This window comes from Culex quinquefasciatus, chromosome 2 (assembly GCF_015732765.1).
Source record: "Culex quinquefasciatus strain JHB chromosome 2, VPISU_Cqui_1.0_pri_paternal, whole genome shotgun sequence".
NCBI lineage: Eukaryota > Metazoa > Arthropoda > Insecta > Diptera > Culicidae > Culex > Culex quinquefasciatus.
Genome location: NC_051862.1, coordinates 11,750,225 through 11,775,466, shown reverse-complemented (window position 1 = coordinate 11,775,466; position 25,242 = coordinate 11,750,225). Strand labels below are relative to the sequence as shown.

The 25,242-nt window shown below is 33.7% G+C and overlaps 1 protein-coding gene across 3 annotated transcripts in view; it reads left to right on the top strand.

Annotated features, from left to right (window-relative positions):
* Window positions 1–253: 253 nt before the first annotated feature.
* The window catches only part of LOC6045576 (ikaros family zinc finger protein), a 129,644-nt gene continuing 104,655 nt past the window's right edge, over window positions 254–25,242 (top strand). For 2 of the 3 annotated variants that reach the window (XM_038253391.1, XM_038253393.1), the window contains exon 1: window positions 254–1,554. The gene's annotated coding sequence lies outside the window, so the exon portion shown is untranslated. Of the gene's footprint in view, window positions 1,555–2,201; window positions 2,316–25,242 lie in introns of all 3 variants that reach the window. The other variant, XM_038253392.1, reaches the window with a different exon arrangement.

The following is a 25,242-nucleotide window of genomic DNA, read 5'->3' as shown; positions in this document are numbered from 1 at the left end:
AACGTCGCGCGAGTTCATTTTTATGTTTTGCTTTCCGTCTCGCTCTCGGCTGAGATTTCCCGCTCACTCTCACGCGTGGCCGCTTGGGCCGCGCATTATTGGGGCAGGCCCTCGTCGTCATCGAATGCCGTTGTCCGCCGCACCGCCACCACCAGCTCTGCTCCCCAACTTGGGGTCTTCTGCTGTGTGTCCCGGAGTGGAGGTAAACGCTCGCCCGATGGTGCGGCTCAGTTTAGTTTTTGTTTCGGTTCGCGCATCATGTGGAAAAGCTCCCGCTGAAGAGTTTGTCTAGTGAAGCAGCAGCAGCAGCAGATTCCCCGTGTGCCCCGACCGACCTCCGCCTCGGAAAGTGACTGCCGGAAGATCCTCGCGTGCGCCATCTGTTGGGCGATAGCGGTGAACCTTGAGTTGGGAGGACAAAAAGCTCAGGATATTCCGGTAGTGAGTGTGCGGACGGTACAGCCGGTGTGTGCGCCAGGATCGAGCTCTAGGTTCTTCGTCAGAACGAGACCAGCTGCGTCGTCGAAAGGATGGATTACTGGGGCTGAGCAGAAAAGGACACACAGTCACACTGGATATTAACCTCACCCCCGCTCTATCCCGGTTCAAGGAACAAGGAATTACTGGCAAAAAAGGTGGCAATTTTCGACATACCTCATTAAAAAAAGCAAAGGATTACAGTGCGTGTGATTTTACTCTCTGTGGAAAACAAAAAAAAACTCTGTGATACACGGTGAAAGCTAGCCAAGGAAAGTTTTCGTTGACGCAAGGAAGAACCCCAATTTTCCCGGAAAATTGATTTTTACACGACCGCGGCACGACCCCCTCCAACACGCAACACAACCCCGGCAGGCAACCTCATAGTACAAAATCAGATGAATTTATTTAACTAGGCGTATAGTGAGAAAAAAATCCTCTGAAAATAAATTACAAGAAAAAAAAAACAAATAGTGCAACGAGCATCCAAGTTTGGAAATTTTTTGATTTGACGTCGTGAAAAAAAAATCACTTTCTGTGTTACGAAAAAAAAAACCAAAAAAAGTGGGAATTTTTACACTTTAGCGCTAAAAAAAAAAAGGAAGCAAGAGCGAATCCGCACATGCACTCTGGAGAGTGAGAGTGACACAATTTCGTGATTGAAAAAAAAACCTTACACAAGCAACGCACTCACACAAAGTTTCGCGAGTGTTCAGCAGCAAAAAAAAAAAGGTGCGATTAATCGCGAGTGAGCAAAACTAGTCCGCGCCGAAGAAAATCAGCAGCAGTGATTACTCACTCGTGAGTGAGATTTTTTCCTATCAGTGAGATTACAATCGCAGCAACCCCGTTTTCTGTGCGTGCGCGTGTGTGTGTGCGCGTTTGTCTGTGTGTGCGCCCCGAAGGAGTGGGGAAATTCCGTTTGGAGAAACCCGCCACGTGGTCCCCTCTCCCCAGCCTGCTGATCACCCGCCAGGATTTGACACGACTGTGAGTGTTAGAGTGAGATCAACCGGTCCTTTTCTCGCGAGTGAGTACCAGGAAAGGACACCCGCGACTTGGAGTTTTCACAAAAAGGTGCGTTTTTTGAAGTTTTTTGTGTTTTTCGGTGAAGGTCTTGAAATTTTTTCGTGAAATCCCCTAAAAGAATATTGATTAAATCCCCCCGAAAATAAAAAGATTGAGGTCCTATAACCATCTCCCTCGAACCCCCCAAAAAACCCGGCAAAGGTCGAGTGGTCTCTTTCCCCGGATCCAGACCGGTTGGCGTCATCCTCGACCCGCCACCGCCGGGGGTGGTCTGTTTTGGTTCTGAAAGCTCCTCTCGCGGGGAGCTTTCAAGTTTCGCCCCCAAAATTGTGCAATCGCCGGTGGCGGACGGACCAAATCCGTGAGAACTGTGAAAGTGAAAGTGTGACGCGGAACCCGCGACCCAGTTCTGGTGGGGCCCCACTTCCGGTGAACGGATCGGTTTTGAGACCCCCAAACACTCGGAAACAACTACTTCCTTCGGAGTGACAGGAAGCGAGGCTTGAAATCAATAAAAAGCAATCAATTGAAGCGCGAATGTCGGTGTGTTGGTGGGAATTTTGTGAACATGTTTGTTTGGGGTTAGTGTTTGGTGAATAGTTTTGTTTTATTTTTTACTTTTCTTATTTTTGCCGTACTTCTGGGAAAGAAGGACACACGCGAATCTACTCTCTGGGTGGGGGTTCTAATTATAGGAATTGGGGTTGATCGATTACGAAATCATCCGAAAAATGTCTGTGGTGGGGGTGGTGATTGGTTTTCGCGCACAGAAGATGAAAATTTGAGGGCGAATGTGCTGTAAAGGAGCAGTAAGTATTTGGGACGAATTTAAGTGACTCACATCAATCGAATTAGATAACATTTCAAATACAATTTAATTACAATGGATTCAATCCCAACATTAATGCTTAAGAATTCAGCAAATCTTGTTAATAATACCGTTCTTCTGATAGAAAAACTTGTATTTTTTTGTGTTTTGAGGATATTTTTATCTGAATTCAACTTAGGTGATTTTCATTTTAAAAAAATGGTTCACTACCGTTTATAGAAAATAACTGATTACCTTAGGGATTATAATCTGTTCGCTAGAATTTGTTGAATATTCATAGAAAGACGCGATTTTATAGCATTTTTATGCAATCAAACTCATGATTGATTACTACTTGGAATGCTTCGGGTATTTAAAAATATATCAAATTAAGATTGGTGCACCTTTTTACAACGTGAATAAGATTGTACCAAAATTCTGTTGTAAAATGATCAACAAATCATAGAAAAAATTTGAATCAATGAATTTACTTTCCTTCAGCGATGGAAGAATCTTCATCAAAAGAAAATCTTTTGTCGTTCATCAAGAGAAAAATCGGAGAGAAACATGGCTCTCCTCTCTAGCGCACGAAAGACGTTAAAAAGAAACTCAAAAACATCATCACTTGGATTATTGGGTTGAACATCGGTTTCACCACTACGCTTGCAGGTGTAACGTCACACGTGGAAAAAGTACTTGCCACTTTCAATGTATGAACAATGTTTGTAAACAAAACAAAATATATTAATTTGAGTGGTGACAACGACAACAACGAGATTCACAAAAAAATCTTCTACTGATTGATTTTCTTCGAGAAGTTCGAGAAGCGATTTTCTTTTGTGTGTTTCACCACCTCTCTCTTTCGCGATCTGCTGGATTCCCAATCCAAAAGTGGTGTGTTCCATTCTCGTAACGGGATGTTCAAATCTAAAGTTCTCAAGCAAAAAATATTTTTTGCGATTTTTCATCTCTGCTTTCATTAATTGTTTACTGCTGGAAAATGATTATTCGACTGAATTGTTTAAAGATTGTGAATGCAAAATGAGTCATTTTAATGTATGTATAGAATCTAGCTAAAATTCTTCGATAATATACATAAACTTTAATTAAACCTTGTTTCTTTAAAAAAAATATTTTTTACTCGAATGAAACATTGCACATTAATAAACCTGTGTTTCAAAAAACAGATTTTCTGATCGATTTAGAACTTTCGGCAACATTGTAGAAAACGCTTAAAACTTTTCAGAAAAAAATGGTCCGTTTCACCTCAAAAAATTACCTTTATTTTAAGTGAACTTTTTCACACAAAAAAATAAATAAATTGTGCTAAACAGCCATTTTTGAAACTTCTTTGTTTGGGATGTGTTCTAGATGACCAAAAATGGCATGTTTTGAGCAATGGAACAAGTTGGGATAATTAATTTGGTAGTTTTGCCATTTTTTTTCTCTAAAAAGTCATGATTTTTTTCTAAAACGTTCAAAAACCGGCAAATCAACCGCAAGATTTAAAAAGGCTTAAAAATACTTATTTTAGATCGCATAACATGTTAAGGATGATTTGAAAATTTTAAAAAAGATTTTTATTCGAAAAATCGAAAATTTCCATAAAAATTAGACGCATATGAGCTGACCTTTATTAAAAAAAAGTGATGATCAAGCATGGTCCCGACTTCGACAGGTAAAAAATACCAGTATCTACAAAAAAAAATTTTAGGCGGCTTTAACTTAGAAAATGGAGCTCGATACCGAAAATATGATTTTCGACTGCAAACAAAATTTTCAAGTTTTATCAATGTTTTTCAAATATTACCAATATACAAATATATGATTTTTTTCTTCTAATAATTTTTTCTCCAAATAAATTTTGACCAACTTGTGTCAAATATAGTAATTTATATTCAATGATGAGTATTTATTTTTAAAATAAAAAATTTGCGCAGTTAAATATTTGTGTGAAAAATACAAATGAAAAACGGTAAAATTCATGTTTTTTTTAGTTTTGAGCCTGTAGATCAATAATTGTTACGATCATTCCGTGAATTGACCTTGGGCTTTATTTACAAATGATTTTTTCATTCTTTTGGAAACAAAACCGAGATTTTTTCTTTTGCTACTTCATGTGAAGTAACTTAATTAAAAAGAGCAATTCTGGACATAATGATTGAAGGGATACAATTCTGTTAATACGTATTCCAATAACTTGGAATTTTTTCAGCTCACTTTAAGTATTCACAATCTCTTTCAATTTGCTAAAGTCGCGAAAATTTTACAGATTGTGGAATTCCTTTCCTCCCATATTCAATGTTGGTTAAGTCTCGAAGTTTATTAATAAAGTAGTTTCCACAAGAAAACCGTTAAACCAAGATTTATTGACACAAGTTTTTGATATGATTTTGCAAAGATGAATAGTTTAAAACTACTGGAAATACAATCATAATTATTATAACTAATACGACTAGTAGAGCTTACATAACTGTTCAGAACCAGATAACGTAAATCATCTTCAGGATCTCCCCATTCTTCATGATTGCATTCCCCAGGACGAGCCTTGTAATCTTGTAATGTGTATTATTGTTGTTTTACTTAATTATGGTATTTGTTTTGCGAGAATTAAGAAATTATAATTCTTTTCACAACTTTTTTATTATATTTGAAAATTTAAAGAATCAAAGTTTGCAAATTTGAAGATTGAAAAACTTGAAGATTTAAGGATTTTAAGATTTAAAGATTTAATGATTTGAAGAATTGAAAATTTAAAAATTTTATGATTTGAAGATTTGAAGATTTGAAGATTTGAAGATTTGAAGATTTGAAGATTTGAAGATTTGAAGATTTGAAGATTTGAAGATTTGAAGATTTGAAGATTTGAAGATTTGAAGATTTGAAGATTTGAAGATTTGAAGATTTGAAGATTTGAAGATTTGAAGATTTGAAGATTTGAAGATTTGAAGATTTGAAGATTTGAAGATTTGAAGATTTGAAGATTTGAAGATTTGAAGATTTGAAGATTTGAAGATTTGAAGATTTGAAGATTTGAAGATTTGAAGATTTGAAGATTTGAAGATTTGAAGATTTGAAGATTTGAAGATTCGAAGATTTGAAGATTTGAAGATTTGAAGATTTGAATATTTTAAGATTTGAAGATTTGAAGATAGGAAGAAGGTTAAATCTTAATGAATTTCATCATTCTCATATAAATTGACCATTCTTTGGTAGATAACAATACCGTCATCTGGGATCACTCGGGACATTTGGCGAATTGGGACAACAGTTCTCGTCATTTTTTGCACAATATTCTTTAGACTGTAGTCCTGATTCACCCCAGATAACGGTAAGCATTTCAGACGAATCGATTTCTGAGGAGTGGCAGTGGCAAGGAGTGGTCTATTCTGGGAAATTAATTAGAACCCGCCTTACTTTGCACATTTAGTACCGTCAGCAGGGATGACATTGGGTCATACGAATTTCTGCAAATTCAGTAAGTGTCTTATCATTTTTACTGAGAGATTTATGTAATTTTTCAAATCCAAGCTGAACTTTTTGATCACATTTGTGTCTTAAATCACAAAAAAAGCCTTCGTCAGCAAAACAACACTCTTAACGTGTGGCGTTCCAATAATTGAAAACAGAAAAAAATAAAACCCATGGCACCTAGCAGTGAAAAATTGCACACTTTAACGTTTTCGCGGGCTGACACCGGTTTAAACACACATACCGGTGGCGGCGCAGCGCGGCGTACCCTGGAGAATCCGCCAGTTGGCGCAAAAAAAAAATTGGCGACTTCCAAAATAAAACAAATAAATAATTAATGAGTGCTCGCCCGAATTGGGCCACCGACACCACAACCGAAACCCACTGCCGGGTCTGTCGGGCCACTATTTGAGCTTTTTTGGAGGGTTATTTTTTTCGAAATCTCAAATTGGGGTCCCTTCACAGAGCAAAAGGGACTAATAGTTCAGTCAACTGAAGAAAAAAAAATCACGCTCCAAATACCGTTCCCTTCGCTCGGAAAAAAACAAAAGACTTAAGGGCAGCCCGCGTTACCCACGCGATAGTTTTCATAACCAGAGTTTCAAAACTGAAATATATTTAATAAATTAAAACTCCGGTGTGTTATGTGGTAAACGGAGCAAACCGAACCGAGAAAAAAAACGGTTGGATTTCGGTGCGGTTCGCTGCCTAGGAGATGATTGAGTTGGGGGTCTCTCGCTCTGTTTTGGGGGCAAAAAGATGAGGGCGAGGGTCCAAACCAACCCGTGCGCGCGGAGGGCGAAGAAGGTCTAATTATGACACATTTTTGGTTGCGTGACTGGCCGCGTGGTCAGAAAGAGTGAAAATTGGGGTTTGAATTTCGAAAAGACCGTTGCTTTTTTTTTTCTCTCTCTCGAAGGGAACTCACCTAGTTTCGATTTAATTGTGATGATTGCTGCCGGAGGTTTAATTTTTGGGTGTTACGAAGTGAAGGGTGCTGGAAGGGATGCAGCAATTTTGTTGTTGTTGGTGCGTAACTATCAATAGAAAGCATAGAAGCTTGAAGATTGTGCTATTATGTGAAATCCGAAATGTTATCGAACTGCCACTTTCCTTCTAGCTTTGTTTCTTTCCAATTTTGAGTAATTATGTTTTGTGGTTTGGAAGAATTGAATCAACTCTTTTAAAGATAACTTAAAACTGTTGTGTTCAGGATGTTTGAGCAATGTTTTATTAGGTTTTACTGGAAGTAACTATACTTTTTCAGAAAATTAAAAAAAAAACAATTAAATTGATAGAGTTTTTCAAATAACATATGATATTACTCACAGCTCTTCAAAGGCATCAATAATTCGACCAGTTTTCGACAATCCCAAACCTCATTACCCCGTGTGTAATTTGCAAATTTCCCCGTCCCAAAACAGTAATTAGTGCGCCCCATCAATCGGACGCGCACAGCAAATGCCCCATTTTCGATTTCACTTCTCAGAGACCAGGTGGGGCTCGCACAGGTAGGTGATCGGTTTCTTCTACTTGGTCTGCTGGCCGGGGTCGGGGAGAGTTTGTTTCGCCCATCGGACACACACACACACCGAGGCTGAAAAAGACCGGGGATCTTCTTCACACGATCATCAATTGGGGCTCTGCCGCCGACGACCAGTGTTGTTGGGCGAAAGACTTTCTTCCAGTTGGTTGAAGTGAAATGCAGAGAAAAAAAGGGGAGCAGGAAGAGGAACAGGTGGTTGGGAGGAGGGGGAGGGGTGTCTGCAGGTAGCAGGTAAAAATGAGAAAGTTTTGTTTGCCGCGGTCTCGATGCTTTTGTGGAGCTTGGGTTTGTTATCGATAGCAGCAGCAGTAGTAGTGGCAGGTAGTGTAGTGGCAATAACAGCCAGCGCCAGCGTCTGGAACCTGATGGATGGTCACTTAAGACGGGTGGCACTGATAGTGTGTACGGGGGAGTGTGGGGTGAAATTAGTTTACATAAACATCTAACTAATAATCAATAATATGTTTGACAAATAACTTAATTAAATTATAATTTTGTATCAATAGAAAGATAGCGACTAAAAGATAAAAAAAAAACAACTTTATCTTTTAAATAACAATGGTAATTATTCAGTTATGCTTCTAAAGCTTATGGGTCAATTGATTTGTTTTTTGGACGAACATTACAGAATTACACTTATGTTGTAGAGACCATCGATAATGAACGGATATGCCATATTGAGCAATTCTCTACCAAAACCGGAAATGGATTTTATTTATATTTTTTTGATTTGGCTCAAACTTTGTGGGGGCCATTTAAAATGCTAGTCTTGATTTAAAAATTTTCAAAATATTTTTTTCGAAAAGATCGGAAAATTTCACGACTCCTTCATGTTTTAACATTGATAATCAGACCATGAGTTGCTGAGATATCGTCATTAGAAAATGGTGGGTTATTTTGGTGAGTTTAAGAAAACTTCAATTTTCGTGTTTCTTTTTTTTAAAGCGGCTCTATCTCAGCAACCCGAGGTCCAATCTTCAATGTCTCTTAGACAATTTTATAAAAAAAAATCTGAACCTCTAAAAAAAAAACATTTTTAGAAATGGTCACTTATGGTCACTATTTTTCAAAATGAAAAACTGCAAATATTTCGCTAAAATCAAACTTTCGGTGGCTACACCCAAAATTCCGAGTCGAGAGAATCGTTCCCTCAAAATTTATTGAGGGCTCAGCGCCAAAATCGAGAGAATAGTTTTACCAACTCACACCACCATGAAAATGAGTTCATTCGTGGATTGATACAATAAATCTTCTACAAGTGTCATACATCGATATCTGAACAATCCTTAGACACTAAGCTGGGGCGGCCGAGGCAGTTAGGGCATTGGGTTAGTATGTCAAAGGTCAATGGTTCGATTCCCGTAGTTGTCACTTTTGGTTTTTTGTTTTGACGGATGAACTTTTTTGCAAATGAACCTCGAGAGAATTATTCTTTCGCCCATCTCGAGCTGTGTTCTCTGTGTCCGTAAATGGTACCACTATTGTCTCGTCTCGAGGCCATTATTCTCTCGGACTAGCACTGCCCAGTTTTGGGTGTATATCTTGAAAACGGAGCCCTTTATCAAAAAATCTGTAAAGTACTTTTCGATTGCAAATTCAATTTTCCAAAAATCACTATTTTTTTCAAAAATTCATAACTCGGCGGCAGATTTTTTGACCATGTTTCTCTATAGCTCAAAAGTTGCGGATTTTTGTCCCCTAAAACATATCAAAAAATCTAGAAAATCAAAAAATATGTCAAAAGTCCTCAACAATACCTACAACTTTCCGAAGACACCAAATTGATCAGAAAATTCACTCAAAAGTTACAGCTGTTTGAATATTTACATACCATTTTTGTATGGACAGCAGCCAAAATTGTATGGAGACTTGTATGGGTGACCAATTACGCAAAATAGCTTATTTGATCATAGGGAAGGCCCCCACAAAGTTTAAGTCAAATAAAAAAATACAAAAAATAACTATGGCCGAAATCGACTGATTTCGTAGACAGTTGCTAAATTTGGTGCAGATTTTTATAATTATAAAATAACATTCCACCGAAAAAAAAACGTTTTCCTCATCAAATAATTCAAAATTCCAAAGTTAAACCAAATCTTCTCACGAAGACTTTATTATACGCAAAACTGTATTTTTTGCTTAAAATCAGGATGACTACTTTAATCCCATTTTCAGATTCCCAACTTTGCAAAGTACAAACAGTAATGATTGTTAAAGTAATTAAAATTGTAGCTACTGAGCCTAACTCTTAATAAAGAGTAAGTAAATGATTGAATCAATCAACGCTGTGAAATGTGAAAATCGGCATAAATAAAAAAAAGTTACGCGATTTTTCCAGAATCTCAAATAAAAGGCATTTCTGATCTAAAAAATGATTTCAAAGATAAAACTCTTTATCAATAGACAATATCAATAATCGAAAATTCTACAACAAATTCAAAAAAATAAAAAAAATAAAAAATGAGATTATATTTTGATTTAGAATAGAAACATAAACAATTAGTCTTCGAAAGCTTAACACTACTTATCATTTCAATGTTTAATTTTTCAAATTGGCAAACGTATAATTTTTGATACTTGATACCTGGCAAACAGTTAAAAAATAACTGAACTTAATTTTTTCCGCTAATTTCATTTTATTTTCAATCAAAGAACGCTTAACACATGATTGCTGTTTTTAAAATTTCATAGAATTTAGAAAAATATGTAGGAATTTGTTGAAAAAAATAGTTTTTAACATATCCCCTTTTTATATTTGTAAATTTTGATATTGAATTTTTGAATCAGTCAAAAAAAAAATCAGTGTGATAAGATTCCAAGTTTCTTCACTAATCGAAAGGTTTGAACAGACAATAAAAAAAATATTTGCAATAACTTATATTTTTTTGGAATAAATGCTTTTATTCGGAACGAACAACGATTGGATTTTATTTGATATTTAAGTTATCCGATAACTGACAATCAAGTCTTACCTATAGTACCTAATGCATACATACTCACAAAAAAAATTGAGGAAACATCTGGAAACACGTTTTTAAAAAATTTAATAAATTTATTTAAACAATTAAAAATATTTGCTGCATAAAAAATCGTTGTAAAAATCAAGTTAGAATCTTTTTCAAATATCCAATCGATGTGGCAAAAGGAAACAGCATCATAACTTTATGCCGGCAATAGTCTTTGAGATTAGGCTCTATTTTTACATTAGTTTTTCATTAATTTTACCTCTTGTTTGATAAACAAATATTTATAAAAATCATTGATCCATAAAAAATATTATGAAAATCTTTGTGAAATGCACACAATATTTATTCAGATTTTTTAATGTCTTAACTAGCCTTTTCATTCTAAAATAGATTGAAATAGTGAAAGGAACCTAACATTTAAAATAAGTTACTAAAGAAGAATTGTTTTAATTTAATTAAATAACTTTACAAAATATTACAAAATAATTCAAGAGTTTAAAAATAATCATGCAGGTATGAGATTCCCGAATTTTTCACGATTTTTTGGCTTATTTTGTTTGAAATAGTTTTGTCATCAAGACTTTTTCAAATTATTTGCAAATTGAATAAGATAAATTCAAATTGTTTTTCAAGGTTATTGTCTTTCCCCCATTCTTCTTAGTTTTTCTTCGTAAAATCAAGAAATTTAACAATTATGTTTGCTTTAAATTTTCAATTTTATTGAAGCAATTTAATTGTTCATAAATGGAAACACATTGACAACGTTTGATCCTGGATTCCAATCAAATGAAACTCTTTGAGGATATATATTTTTTTAAAAACATCTAAATTTTAATGGAAATAGAAGTCAAATCAACTGAAAAAAATTAATTGCATTTTCCTGCGTTTATCATAATATTTAGCATGTCTGGGATCGATCAACAATGTTTTGATTTTTTGTAAAGTTCTGTTATCTAGTATAGCAAAAGTTTTTTTTTTCAGCGAAATAAAAAATTTCGTCAATACTTAGATATTTTTAAAACTGATGAATGAAAAACATTTTTTTCATTCAATTGTTAATACCATGGCTACAAATTTATAACTTTTATATTTTTTTGCCTTCCTCACGTTACTGAGGAAAGGCTATAAAATCACTCGAAAAATGAACTCCTCAATCAGACCTGCTAGACCCACCTTTATGTATACCTATCGACTCAGAATCAAATTCTGAGCAAATGTCTGTGTGTGTGGTGGGATGTTGATCAAAAAATTGTCACTCGATTATCTCGACATTGGCTGAACCGATTTTATCCATTTTAGCGTCATTCGATCCGTCTTGGGGTCCCATAAGTCGCTATTAAAAATTATGCAGTTTAGTTAAGTACTTCAAAAGTTATGCTAAAAAACAGATTTACACAAAAGTCCGGAAGATTGTAAAAAGGGTGGTTTTTGTAAGAAAACCCGTCATGCTATACATTTTCAGAAAGGTATTTAAAAGACCTTGCCAACGCGTCCAAGACATTGAAGATCTGACAACCCTATCAAAAGTTATAAGCACTTAAGTGTTATTTACGGATTTTTTGCATTTTGGATAGCACCCTTTAAATATGAGGAAGGCGCCAACCACATAAGGGTGGATTAAGTAACGTTTTTATTTATTTGCACTTTTCCTCCTCGACTTTGACTAGAGTCGACATACACAAACTTCAAAAATTGTTTGCTATTTGGTCTAACTGAAGCCTAACTCCAGGTTGTCATATATGGGAGAAATATATTTTAAGGAAATAACACAAGGCCAACAAATATGTGCTTCAGGCTATTATCATAGTTATATTAAATACAGAGTACTTGGAAATGTGCAAATATCACAAAGATGAACTATAAACACTAAACAGTCAATTAAAAAAAAAAATGCGTGCAAAATTTTAAAATTAAAATGACTCATTGTGCTTTAAATCCCAGACAGTGATGAAGGCTGATTCGAAATCTGGACACTTTTGCTTCGGACACTCGTTTTAGCTTATGTATTGCAAAATAAGGACTAAAATTATAAATAATGACATCCTTCAAGTCTCAAGTAAGCTGTTAACAGCAATATAATGGAAACAAATTATATTAAATTAATGTTAAAACAATAAAAAAACAAAATGAGGTGTTCAAATTTTTAAACGTTTGAGAGTTCGAAGCATAACGTTACTTTTTGATTTTGATTTGTTTGCAGAAATTCCAAACCAAACATCGAAATATAAATAATAGCAATTTCAGTTTTGAAAAACAAATGCAAAAAAGAAGGTAAAAAGCTGGAATTTTGAGATTTTTTTCTATCTTTATTGTACAGAATTAAGAATTATAACATCAAATCAAACTCAAGAGCTTTTCCACCCCTCACTCCATCGACCACCACCAGCATCGGCGGTGGCACTTTTCCAAGCTTTCTGCTATTATTGCGCTGCCAGTTTCCACAACTGCCCAGGAATGAACAAAAATGGGCTTTTGTTTCACTCCACTCCAGCGTGCAATGCGATGATGATGGTGTCCTCCCCCTAACCCTCCCTTCTTCCACCCAGTTTTTTGTTTCTCCCTCCATTGTGAAAGAGGAGAGGATGGGGGGAAGATGCAGGCCGGGAAACTTTGTAATGTTTATTTTATTTTCTCTTTGCATTACATCGCGCGCGCACACACTCTGACTGGGCCTGGCACGTGAGCGTAGATCTGTGTGTGTGTGTGTGGATTATATGTTCATTTTTCTTCGGGGTTTTGGGGAAAACAGACCACAACACAACACTTGGGAGAGGGAGGATGGGGAAGAAGAGAAGAGGGAGCGGTTGCGGAAAAAGTGGAGTTGTTACGCGAAACAATGTCAGCACACAATAGGGGCACGAGCGCCGCCGTTGAGGCTCTGTAGCGTGATGGTGGTGGTTGAAGGAGAGTTTCTCTATTTTTCCTCTTCATTTTCCATGCCCGTGAGCTGTTTTTATTTGCTGCTGGAGGAGGTTTTTTTTTCTGTATGAAGTTGAAAGTTTAGAGGGGGGCTGGGGGGGATTGGAGGATGAGTCTAAATCCGGGATCCGTGTGCGGTGGACCTTGATCGAAAGATTTATGATTTGGGTTTTTACCTTGGCCAGATTATTAATAGCTTCCTGATTGGTTGACCTGGCAGAGAAAATTGAATTTAAGAGCATTGAGCTGGATTGAAAATTAACATTAATTTAGGTTTTGATTGATAACACAAATTTCTTACCTAAATCTACCAAGCGCTCTGATTTTTGAAAAAATAGTCACCAATGAATATATAATTAATAATTTCTTATCAATCGAACTTAAATTTGATTAAAAATTGTAAATTGAATATTTTTATCAACCTTAGTTGAAAACTCTCGTTACTACAACAAGTCTAATATATTTAAAAGTCGTGGCATGTTTTGACATGGTTTAAGTCGAAAATACGTCCCTAAACATTTCATAAAATTTCTTTTAAAAAACACATTTTTAATTTTACGCCAAAATTTTTAAAATTTTGAGACTGAAACTAGGCAAAGCAAAATGCCAAATATTGTTGTGAAATCGTGAAAAAAATATAAATCCATTTACAAAAATATTTTGTTCTGAAGTTTCACACCGTTTTCCAATCTGTGATCCCAAAATACTAAAAATCTAATAAGATTTAAGCAGTTTTGATTGAATGAAAACACAAAAATAAACGTTTAACAACACATGAAAAATGATAATACCATTCATCAAGAAATGGTGGCAAATTTTGTGTCAAAAATTGTTTAATATTACATGAGAAACTGGTGAATTTTCATCAGAATTACACTTTCACACATTTTTTTTAATTACTCATAAAAAGGGTTAGTGAAATTTCACGATTTCGCGGACAGCGTGAAATTCGCGAAATTTGGCTTTTTCCGCGAAATCCCGTGAAATTTTATGTTCAGTTACTTATATAGGGTTAGTGAATTTTGACGATTCCGCGGAAGGGTGAAAAATTTTTGTAATTTATCAATTTTTCCAATCACTTTTTTTTAAATGACTTCATAACAAATATTTCAACCATACTATTTAAGTTAATTTTATTAGTCTTCGTGTGATAAGCTAGATGGTTCCATTTGAAGAATTATTAAAATTTTCAATTTCTATAGAAACTAACTAAATTTAGTAATATTTTAATTTGCTGTAGTACAAATTTTACTGCCTTTTTAAACATGTATGATTTCAAAAGAAATTAAAAGAATCAAGCTTTGTTCTATTTAAAATAAATTGAAGAGTATTTTTAATCGGTGGAATAACTTTTTTAAACATTTCGGATTTTTTTCTGAGTCCTTTTTTATTTTAAAAATATTTGATTATTTGTGTGAATAATTCCCTTGAAAGTTAAAAAATACCATTTTTTTGTTTTGAATAAAAATTTCGATTTCGTAACAATTTATAATATTTTAGACTTAGGATTTTAAATTTAACTTATTAAAAAGAGAGATGAAAACCTTAAAAATTATTTTGAATGGTCTAAATGTTGAAGAAAATTTAAACTATTTTACATATTTTGGATGGACAAGATTGTTGAATCTTGCTTTGATATGAAATTCTCTATAATATAAACTGATAAAACAGAAGCAAATCAGAGAAAGCTTTTTAAACTTTTTTTCAGTTGAATATTAAAAAAGCAATTCAATAAATAAGAATACGCATGCCTTACATTTTGTTTCAAAATATAAATTGAGTCCATCCGTAAACCAGACGGTTTTTTTTTGATAATTAGGAGATTTTTTGTCACGTTCACGTCAGTTTATTGAAGAATAATATATTATGAAGCATAAAAAGTAGTTTCTGTGAATCAAACATAAGATTTTCAGAGTTATTTCAACTTTTTTCACGTTCCGCGAAATTTGCGTGAAATTCGGTGTTTTGAAATTGAGGTCCCCGTGAAATTTGCTATTTTCGAGCGTGAAAAATCACTATGCCTACTCATAAACACTTTTTCAGAGAAAATTTGGGATATCCAACAGAATCTGATGAAATTATCATTTGTTCCTATTGTAAAATCACGCATTTTTTTTTTAAATAAAATCTGTCACCATTCCCAGATGGAATGTAACCATGTTATTCCAATACTTAATAAGTTTAAATAAAAAAAAATATTTTTTCGATTAAATATGATAATGATTTCTGTAAAGCTCTTATAAGAATTGAAAATTATTGGTGCAAAAATAAATAGTAAAAACAATAGGAAAAAAAATCATTTAGGAACAAATTTCCCAACAATAAAAAAAAAATGCTTTTGTATATCATGAATAATTTTATCGTTGAAAATTAAATAAAGGATATTTATATAAATTATTAAAATCAATTAATCATCCCTTATTGTTTCGATCATCTTATTAAAGAAATCGATCAGCTGACCAAGTATTGCTGGTCTTCCCTCCTGCCACCCATAATCCCACACCAATTAGTTCGGACTTCGATTCACTTTCCCCTATTTTGTTCCAAATGAATCGGCCTCCAGCACTCCATCTCACCTGAAGGATGGGGGGAGAACATGGGAACAAAAACGGAAATTGAGGGAATGAGGAGAGTAGACACATAGTAGAGAGCAGAAAAAACTAGGAAGGAAAGCGAAAAATTAGAGCACAAAGTGACCGATTTTCCAACAGTTTTTTTTCTGCTCTTCTTCATTTTCCCCTCGTTTCCCCCACCGAGAGAACCCCTCGCCCACGGGTCCGTGGGGAGCTTCTTCATTTCACCTTTTTTGTTCGACCCGTTTCGTCATCATTAGCATCGCGTGGAACTCTCCCCCTCCCTCGGGGGACCAAGAGTGGGTAAGGGTCCCAAGAGGGGTCTAAAAGAGAGAGCTCCACTGAAGAAGAGTCAAGGCACACACACACTACTGGTCCCGGAGATGGATGACGAACGTGAAACGACACGACCCGATTGAATCTAGAAAAAAGTGTGAGTGACAGAGAGAGGGCACACAGAAAGTGAGAGCGAGAGTGCACGAGAGCAAAGCAAAAACAGAAAAGAAGAGAAGCAGAAAAAAAACTTTATATTACTGACCTATATATTCCTACAGGTGAGAAAAGAGAGATATAAAAATTATTTAATTTATTTAAAACTGAATGAGTGGTGGTCACATCGAGGCAGACCCACACGCGAAGCCAAACCACGGAGAAGAGTACAGAGGAAGAGAGAAGTGAAAATGACTACAAAATTTAAAACAGCAGCAACAGACTCACACGCGTGGAGACTATGGTTTACACACAATACAGCTATATTTGGTTGCTGGTGGAGAATGAAATATGATTTGCTCATGTTGCATACCTACAACCGAGAGCCACACTGGACTGAGCGAGGAGCACTACCCCTCGGTTGTTACGTAGTGCGTTGTTCAGCGATTGGATGGTTGGGTGGAGAAGTCACAGTTTGATTGCTTCAGTCTAGAAACTAAGCAATACAATGTAAAAAGACTAATACCCAAAAAATAACAACCTGTTAGCAAAGATGCACTATTTGTTTTTGAAACTTCGTATTTAGCCCATTTACTTTTTCAAACAACATAATTTTATATAATGTGTTGCGTTTTGGACTTCATAGCTTTTAAAGTTAATATTACTTCTTTGATACTTATCTTCAATGATTTTTTCCCCCGGACTAGAGTCAAAAGAGGAATAAATTTCTAGTTTTCAAAAAAAAGCATCATTGAAAAAAATCACAAAGTACAAATAACATGGTGACGGTTATTCGTCTATCAGAAGGTATATAAAAATTAAAAAAAAAAAAAATAGAAATTCAGTAGACTATCGATTTCAAAAACTTATTCGGGACATAAATAAGTTCAAAAAAAAATTGTACTCAGATTTTTGGAAAAAAAATTAGACAAAGTTGATTAAACTATGAATATATAACATTGCATTTGATTAAAAATGAATTAAATCCAATTGTGTTTAACTAATGTTCGGTTTACTATTAAAAGCTATCGAAGGTAAAAAACAAAAAAAAACATTAAAATGTAAAATATTTCCTTTTTTTGAAAATTTTAATTTTTTAAAGTTAAAATGATATACCTTTTTAAAAAACAAGTTGAGCCGTTGCAATTTTTTTCAAAGTTCGATATTTGCAAGAACATTTTCCTGCATTCAAAATTATTTTCTTTATGTTTGAACTAATTTTTGGTATTATGAAATCAAGTGAAATTTCGATTTAAAGTTCAGCATGAAAATAAAATTTTCAAAAAATATAAGATTTCACCGATTCTTTCTTAAAAAAATATTGTTTGCAAACAATTTTACTAGTGTAGGTATAAATCAATTGAAAAGACATTTTTCAATCATGATTTTAAATCATGGCCTGTAATTTTATTGCTTGTAACCCCTTCTATTTCAGCCAGGGTCAAAAGACTTAAACTTTAAAACAAAAGCATCGGCCTAAATGACAAAGAAACAAAGAAAATCAATGTATGTCAACAGTGATAAATTGAATAATATTTTCTTGACAGAATTCTTCCTATGCAAATGTGATTTTATTAAGAATTTATATGCCGATTAGTCATGCCTCTACCGAAACTTTGCAAAGAAGGAGAACAGCATCTTTCTCCATCGTGACTATCAGGGCTGTGGAGTCGGAGTCGGAGTCGGAGCCGGAGTCGGTGGAGTCGGGTCTTTTTGGGGACCTGGAGTCGGAGTCGAAGTCGGAGTCGTCAAAACTCGAACAGCTGGAGTCGGAGTCGGAGTCGGAGCCGAGGATTTCTGATAACCCGGAGTCGGAGTCGGAGCCGGAGTTATCTTAAATTTAACAAAAAATATGTTTTTTTTTTTATTGTTCAGTATTTCCTATACAACAGCTGAATTTACAAAACAACTCATATTTTCAATTGATTTATCAGATATACTTATGTTTTTGAAGCTTTTTATTGTGATTGAAAAGCTCCATGTGTAATAACACAACACTATAAACACTAAATGATAACCTCTTACCCAAGTATGTAGTATCATAGTTCAAAAAATAATAAAAAAAATATTGGTTATGTAGTCAGACTATATTTATGTTCCCTTTTAATTCAAATTTGACCAAATTTCATCCAGTTTTCTGAAAAAAGTACACACAAAGTCATATTTTACCCCGATAGCGAATGTCTTAGAGGTTTTAAGTTAAATCATTTTTTAGGAAAAAAATACGAGGTACATAAAAAGATTATAAATAGTAATCACTGTTTTTGCAGATCGAAAAAGAGTCACTGACAGTTTAACTTCTGTAACAAATAATCAACGATAATAACAATCTCTTACTTGGAACTCAACATGCGCATTTTGTTTATAACTGAGTACAAGAAAATCAAAGTCAAATTATTTAAAATAATTTAAACAAACAAAAAATTTCAAAAGAAGTTGCAACAAATTTGAAATAATCATTGATTGTTGATGTTGATGTTGATTTTAGGTAAAATTTTTTGATATCGTTGCAAATTATCGTTGAACAAATCTCAAGAATTCAGTACAAAAATGAACTAATAAAAAAAAGTATAGAACAAAATGTAGGATTTTCATTTATTTTTCAAATATTATAAATAAAAAACACAGAATCAAAATATTATCAACTGGTACGAATTTTCTCATACTGTATGTCTCACGCCAATATGACGGAAGGTGATAATCATTGCAAATCCTTGTACCTTAAAAAATGAAATATTTGTGACCTGAAAAATATTTTACTTGTGGATATTTTTTTTTTATTATATTTTAAGTTTTTTCATATATTTTGATGGAGGCGCAAGATCATCCATTAAGCTTCGTTTTGGTTGAATATTCAAGAAGTATCGTGCACCTCCTTTTTAAAGTATATAAAATTTTAAAATTCAGATAAATTAAAAATTTACAGTTTAAGATATTTTCCATGTCACAGATATTTGAGAAGGACATCTTAAGCGTCCTTTCCACGAAGAATTTGTTTAGATACATTTATTTGCAATAATAATCTCCTTGGCGTGATGTCCATGTACGTCTTAACAAAAAAACAAAAAAAAAGTTTCGTTAAAAATTGTCATTTAAAAAACCAGGTGCCTGTCACTGTGCTTCTTACAAATGTCAGCCTGAAAGTGAGCAAATTGAATTTTAATGTTCAATAGATCATTAAGGCCAGATTTCTTTTAGTTATTCATTCAAAAATAACAATTTAATATTTAAATTTATTAGCTTTCAAAAAAATATTTTCAAATTTGAGGTTAAGCAAGTAAATCCAAATTTACTTACAAAACTGTTCTTCTCAAAATGCCTCTAAAACTGAAGATATTTTTTGATTTCTGTTTCCATAACGTATAAAACTTGTAACCTAGAAACTTTTTTCTATTTTTTTACTTTACTTTACTTTTACTTAACTTATTTTTCTTAAGAACAACATGACGCTTAGAGAGTTTCTAAATAATCCTATTTATCAATGTTTAAAAAATAATTAACTAATAATAGTTATCTAGCTTTTGAAACATTTAAAAATATGTGGAGTCGGAGTCGGAGTCGGAGCCAACCATTTGTTGAAAGCTGGAGTCGGAGTCGGAGTCGGAGTCGGCTAGAGTTGGTAGGCCGGAGTCGGAGTCGGAGTCGGAGCCAACCATTTGTTCTAAGCCGGAGCCGGAGTCGGAGTCGGAGTCAGCTAATCTGAGAAAGCCGGAGTCGGAGTTGGAGTCGGAGTCGTTTGAAATATGACTCGACTCCGCAGCCCTGGTGACTATAATGTTGCCATAACAGCTAATTTTCATTTGTCTTCCTCCGATCTTTGGTCCTACAATTCAAAATTTGCAAAAAGCACTCTTGCTTCATTTGATTATAAATACAAAAATAACTATAAATTAAACTGTTAACAATCAATTGTACAAGTTTTCAAATAAAAATTTCATCTTTCAGCTATTATTTTTTTTGCCTCCTGATTTTTTTAAGCGTTTCAAAAATAATCCTGGCCAAAGCATAAAAATATTGAGCATTTAACACATAGTTAGGCCGGTTTAGTTAGGCCGTTGGAAATATTGTTTGATGTTTTTGTTTCTTCTCCCCTTCAATATTGGCTCAAAAATCAGGGGCATTTTTTTTAATTTTAAATTTTTAATGAAAATAGACGTGCAATGAATTGAAAACTATTTTAAAAACATTTTTCTGCAATTATAATCGATATTAGCATTTTTGAAGCACTTGAAAAATATTTTGAATATTTGTTAAATTCCAATGTATAGTGCAGCGATATGTTTTTTTCTCAAAAATAATCTTTACTAGTAACTAAGTAACTAGTAATTTTCAAAACAAATGAGTGAAAAACAACTATAGTGTTAATGCATTTACAATACTTTTTTCATCGAAATAATGACTCCATGGCTTGTTTTTTTTCTAGTTTTGTTATTGAATTTACTGCTTGAAACTATGGTTCACATTATTTTTAGGTTTGATACATAATTTTTAATATTTCTCGTTTACTGTTTCAACAGGTCCTAAGTACATAGGAAACCTTTGGCGCATTGGTTGTTTTGAAAAAGTAATCTAGATTTCATTTAGGCTGGTACAAATATTTTTTAATGTTTTTGTCACCCCCTTCAAAATCGGCCCGAAAAAAATTTCGCTATTTTTTTTTGTTTTCGTCAAATGTAACTTATGATTGCAAAACAACTGAGCTGGTGTAAAATGCATTTAGTTTTTTTTTTTTTTATTCAAATGTTGAAACTCACTTTTTATATTTTTGCTCCACCCTCTAACCCGACCAGACCCGAGAGAAAAAAAAACTTTTAAAAATATTTGCGTAGCTTTTACCAATATCAATAAGATTTAAAATCCGGCGCAAAAAATCATTTGCACTCTTTTTTTTTTAAACAAAGTGTAAAATTTAAATAAATTTCTTGAATTTCATAACGGTACTAACTTTATCAAATTCTACACTGAATTAATTTTAAAAGATTGTATTTTGAGCAATTATAGAAATCTTTTATTACAATAGTGGGTTTTGAAACTACTGAAGTTTTTCTTTATTGTAAGAGTAAGGATTGTGAACTTTTTATTATTGAGACGATTTTGTTAGAGAATTAAACTGCTTGATCACAAAGAAGACAAATCAACCTAACTTGAAAAAAAAAAACAATCTGAACTGTATAACAGGAACCAGGTGCAGACAATTTTATAACATACACAATAACCACTGTCATCAATGATAACAACATTCAGTGCAACATTTCACACCAGCTCCAGCAACCACCAGCTGGAGACCAACCTCTACCACCAGCAGCAGCAGCACTTTCCGCGAGAAAGCGAAATTACTCTTCCAAGTAAGAGAGGGTGGGTCGGGCAGACCACATGGTGCTCCGCTCCAGACACCCCAACCTCTCCCCATCAACCTCTCTATCGCCAACGCGCGCACTTTGCGCCGAGACTGGGTCGCATAGATATTATATTATTGCGCCATGAAAATTTATGTATACGAAGCCCACGAAAACCCGCGTAACTGTATTAGCAAATGTGCGTGCGTGCATGTGAATGTGTGCGTCTAAGTAACTTAGGGTCCACCAAACACACACAAACACATGGAGCGCCATCTGAAGCAGAATGAATGTTGATGGCCGAAACCGTCTCGCCGTCGTCTCCCCATCCACCCAGCCCCCGGCTTCTTCATTTATTTCTTCTTCGTCATCTTCGTCATGCGTTCGTCGTCGTCGGCCCGAACGAGACCGAAAGCGTTTCTCCGCGGCTGGTCATGTACATTTCGCATAAATCCCTCGTCGCCACCGGTCGTCCACCCCTGCCCCCCACCACACCGCAACTCACGCTGTTGGGGCTGGAGAGAAAAGAAGCTCGTAAACGCGCGGAGAGTTGGAATAAATACTAAAAGAATGTGTGTCTGTGTGGGGCTTAGTGATCAGCAGCACACTCCTGGCTTAGCCACACTGACTGACTAGGGTGGAAGATGACGCGCAGATCGTGCGAAAGGGAACGTGAAAACGAGTGAGCTAAATCTTACCGTGGAGGTGGGGGAGTTTGGATTAGAATTCAATCGATGAATTTTCGATAAATCGTCTTGTTTCGCTAGATGCTTTAGTCCCATTAAACATATTGAGTATTTTGTTATGTTATCTAATACCTCCCTCTCTCGATGGTACCTACGATGTCGATGCAAAGAGAGTTTACTGTATTCATGGCTTTAATTTGTATTGTTTGATTAGGGTAACATTTTAAAGGAGAAAAGGAGTCATTTTGCTCAGACTCTGATATAAATTCTCTTGGACAAGTCGCACAAGTTGCAGGGTTTATCAAAATAGCACGATCTAATTAGAACTTTATTTCATATAAGAATGACAACATTGCAAAGTTGTTTTATGAACAAAGTCCAAACTCGATTATCCGAAGGCCTCGGAAAATTTCCATTTCGGATGATCTCTCAAATGATTCAGTAAATTCAATCCACGATGGCGATCGAAATGGCGATGAAATATTGAGATAATGATTTAGATAATTTTTAAGGCAAGCAACTATTGAATTTTTCTAAAATTGGTCCGAAAAACTCAAATTTGATGTTGAAATTTAAAAAAAATAATACAAAAAAGAATCATCATGCATTGAAAACTGCACAAAATGGCATTCTTAACTAACTTTTCTAAAGATTGTTTTTCTAGTAACATTTGGATAAGGGACCATCCATTAACCACGTGGAAACTTTAGGGGGAAGGGGGTTAGGAGTCTGAGATTTTTTGAAAACATTTTTTTGATATTTCCAAAAAACCACGTGGTTTTTGGATGGTCCCGAAAGCCTGGTATTAATTTATATTTAAAAAATATGTTTTATTTTGAAAAAAAAAATCTATTTTTGTTTGAAATTCGCAATTGACAATTTCTTGAATAAACAGTTTCAACTTACATATTCAAGATGTAAACAACCGAAATATTAGTTCTCCTAAATTAATGTTAACTTTAAGTGAATTTTACTAATAGCAACAATCAAAATATTTTCAAAAAAAAAATCTAATTTTCGGCCAAAAATTGGATCTTCAAAAAGCATTTGAACACGAGAACTATTGAAATTTTTAGAAAATTCGTGGTTTAGAAGTTTGACTTGTTTTGTGTGAATTCGTAAGCATTTAAAAAATCAGGTTATTATTTAAAATAATTATTTTTCTAAAATTTCAAGTAAAATAAGTCTGCATTATTTTTTTTAAGTCACAGACTATGCCTTGACACTTTTCTACAATTTTAGTTATTATGGTAACATTCTATAGCAAAATAAATGCGAAGAATATGAAAAACTAAATCTGAAGTCAAAAAATGCATAAAAAACAAAAAAAAAAACAGGAAAAACATAAAAAGGAGAAGTTATGTTTTTCGAAAAACATAAGTTCGCCTTACCTTCTGAAACGGTAGTATTAAAAAAATATGTTTCTATCAAATAAAATAAGTAAATAATTAATCACGGAAACGGAACACCTTGTAAAAATTGTAAATTGTTTGCAACTGCAAAATGAATTTGAATTTAAAAAAACTTAATAATAAAACACTTTTTGAAATGTTCTAAAAGGAGCAGCCAAAATGTTAAATATCTGAAATTTGAATGTGATGATTGTTTTTAGTGAATTTTTTTAAGGATATTTTTTACGATCCTATCTGAAATCAACTTTGTCTTAGTAATCAAAACGTTTATAAAATGTCATTATCAGGATACTATTTTTTTGATATTACATATTAACTAAAAATAAATGGAGACTTGTTAACCCTCTACGGCCCAAATTTTGTTTTTGAATTTTTTCCCTTGATTAGAAGGTCATTTTGAGCAACATTAATTCTACATAAAACTTTACTTCTCTTGTTTTATGTTTTACTTGTTTTATTTTTAGTATTTTAATTTGCATGTATCCTGTTTATTTTGTGTTTGATTTTGGTAGTATTTGGCCTATTCTACCACCTAATATAATTACATTTTGCCTATCTAATTTTTTCACGTTTAAACAGCCACTTTTTAATTTTTTTACATATTTTTCACATTTTCTGCTATCATTATTAAAATTGCAAAAAAATGCGTAAAGGCATAAGCTGGGACACTACAAAAATTACTGCATACTTCTTTTTACTGAAAATATAGGAAATGTTAGTAAAAAAACACAGCCAAAGTTGACCCCTAAAAAATAAAATTTTAAAAACATTGACAAAGTCACATAAAACAAGTTAAACTTCCAACACTGAAATTTTCTAAAATTTTAAGAGTTCTTCTTTAAAATGCTTTTTAAAGATCAAAAATCGGTTGGAAAATTGATTACTGGCGATTTTTTAGATCGATGCCCGTCTAAAGGCGGGGTTAGATTGTAGATTGTTAAGTTATGAAAATTTTCTCATGGAATGCACTAAAAAAATAGGCGAAATTAAAAAAAGGAAGTATAGTTCTTTGTGAACTGTTTTCCTTTTTTCTTGTTTGAGCTCAAATTATTTTGCGAATTGATTTTTTAAATATTGGTTATAAAAATTCGAGCTATCTTCATTAAATTCTTCCGTGTTTCTTTAAAATTTTGCGATAAATCCGGTTATTTTTATTTCAATTTTACAGGATTTTAGTGTTGAATTAATTGATAATTGTAAGAAATATTCAGTTTATACTATCGTGATGATACATTTTTTGAGCTTGACATTTATTTCATGAATCATGAAAAACGGCATGTTGCCTTTAGGTTGACAAGAAATTTTTCCAAATTCAAGTCTTATATTCAACATGATTTTTTTTTTATTTTTGATTCAACATGAATAAGCAAATAGTATCAAAATGCTTCAACGACACTTCAGTTGAGCTACCACCAAAAATTGATATAAATATTTATTATGACTAGTTTGCTGTCATTTTCTTATTTTTTTTTTGGCATGAAAAAAAAATATAAGCTGAAAATTACAGAAAACTAGTTGAAATAAATATTTCTATGATTTTTTTGTGGTACACTGAAAAAAATAAAAGTACCTAATTCCTACATTCTAGGA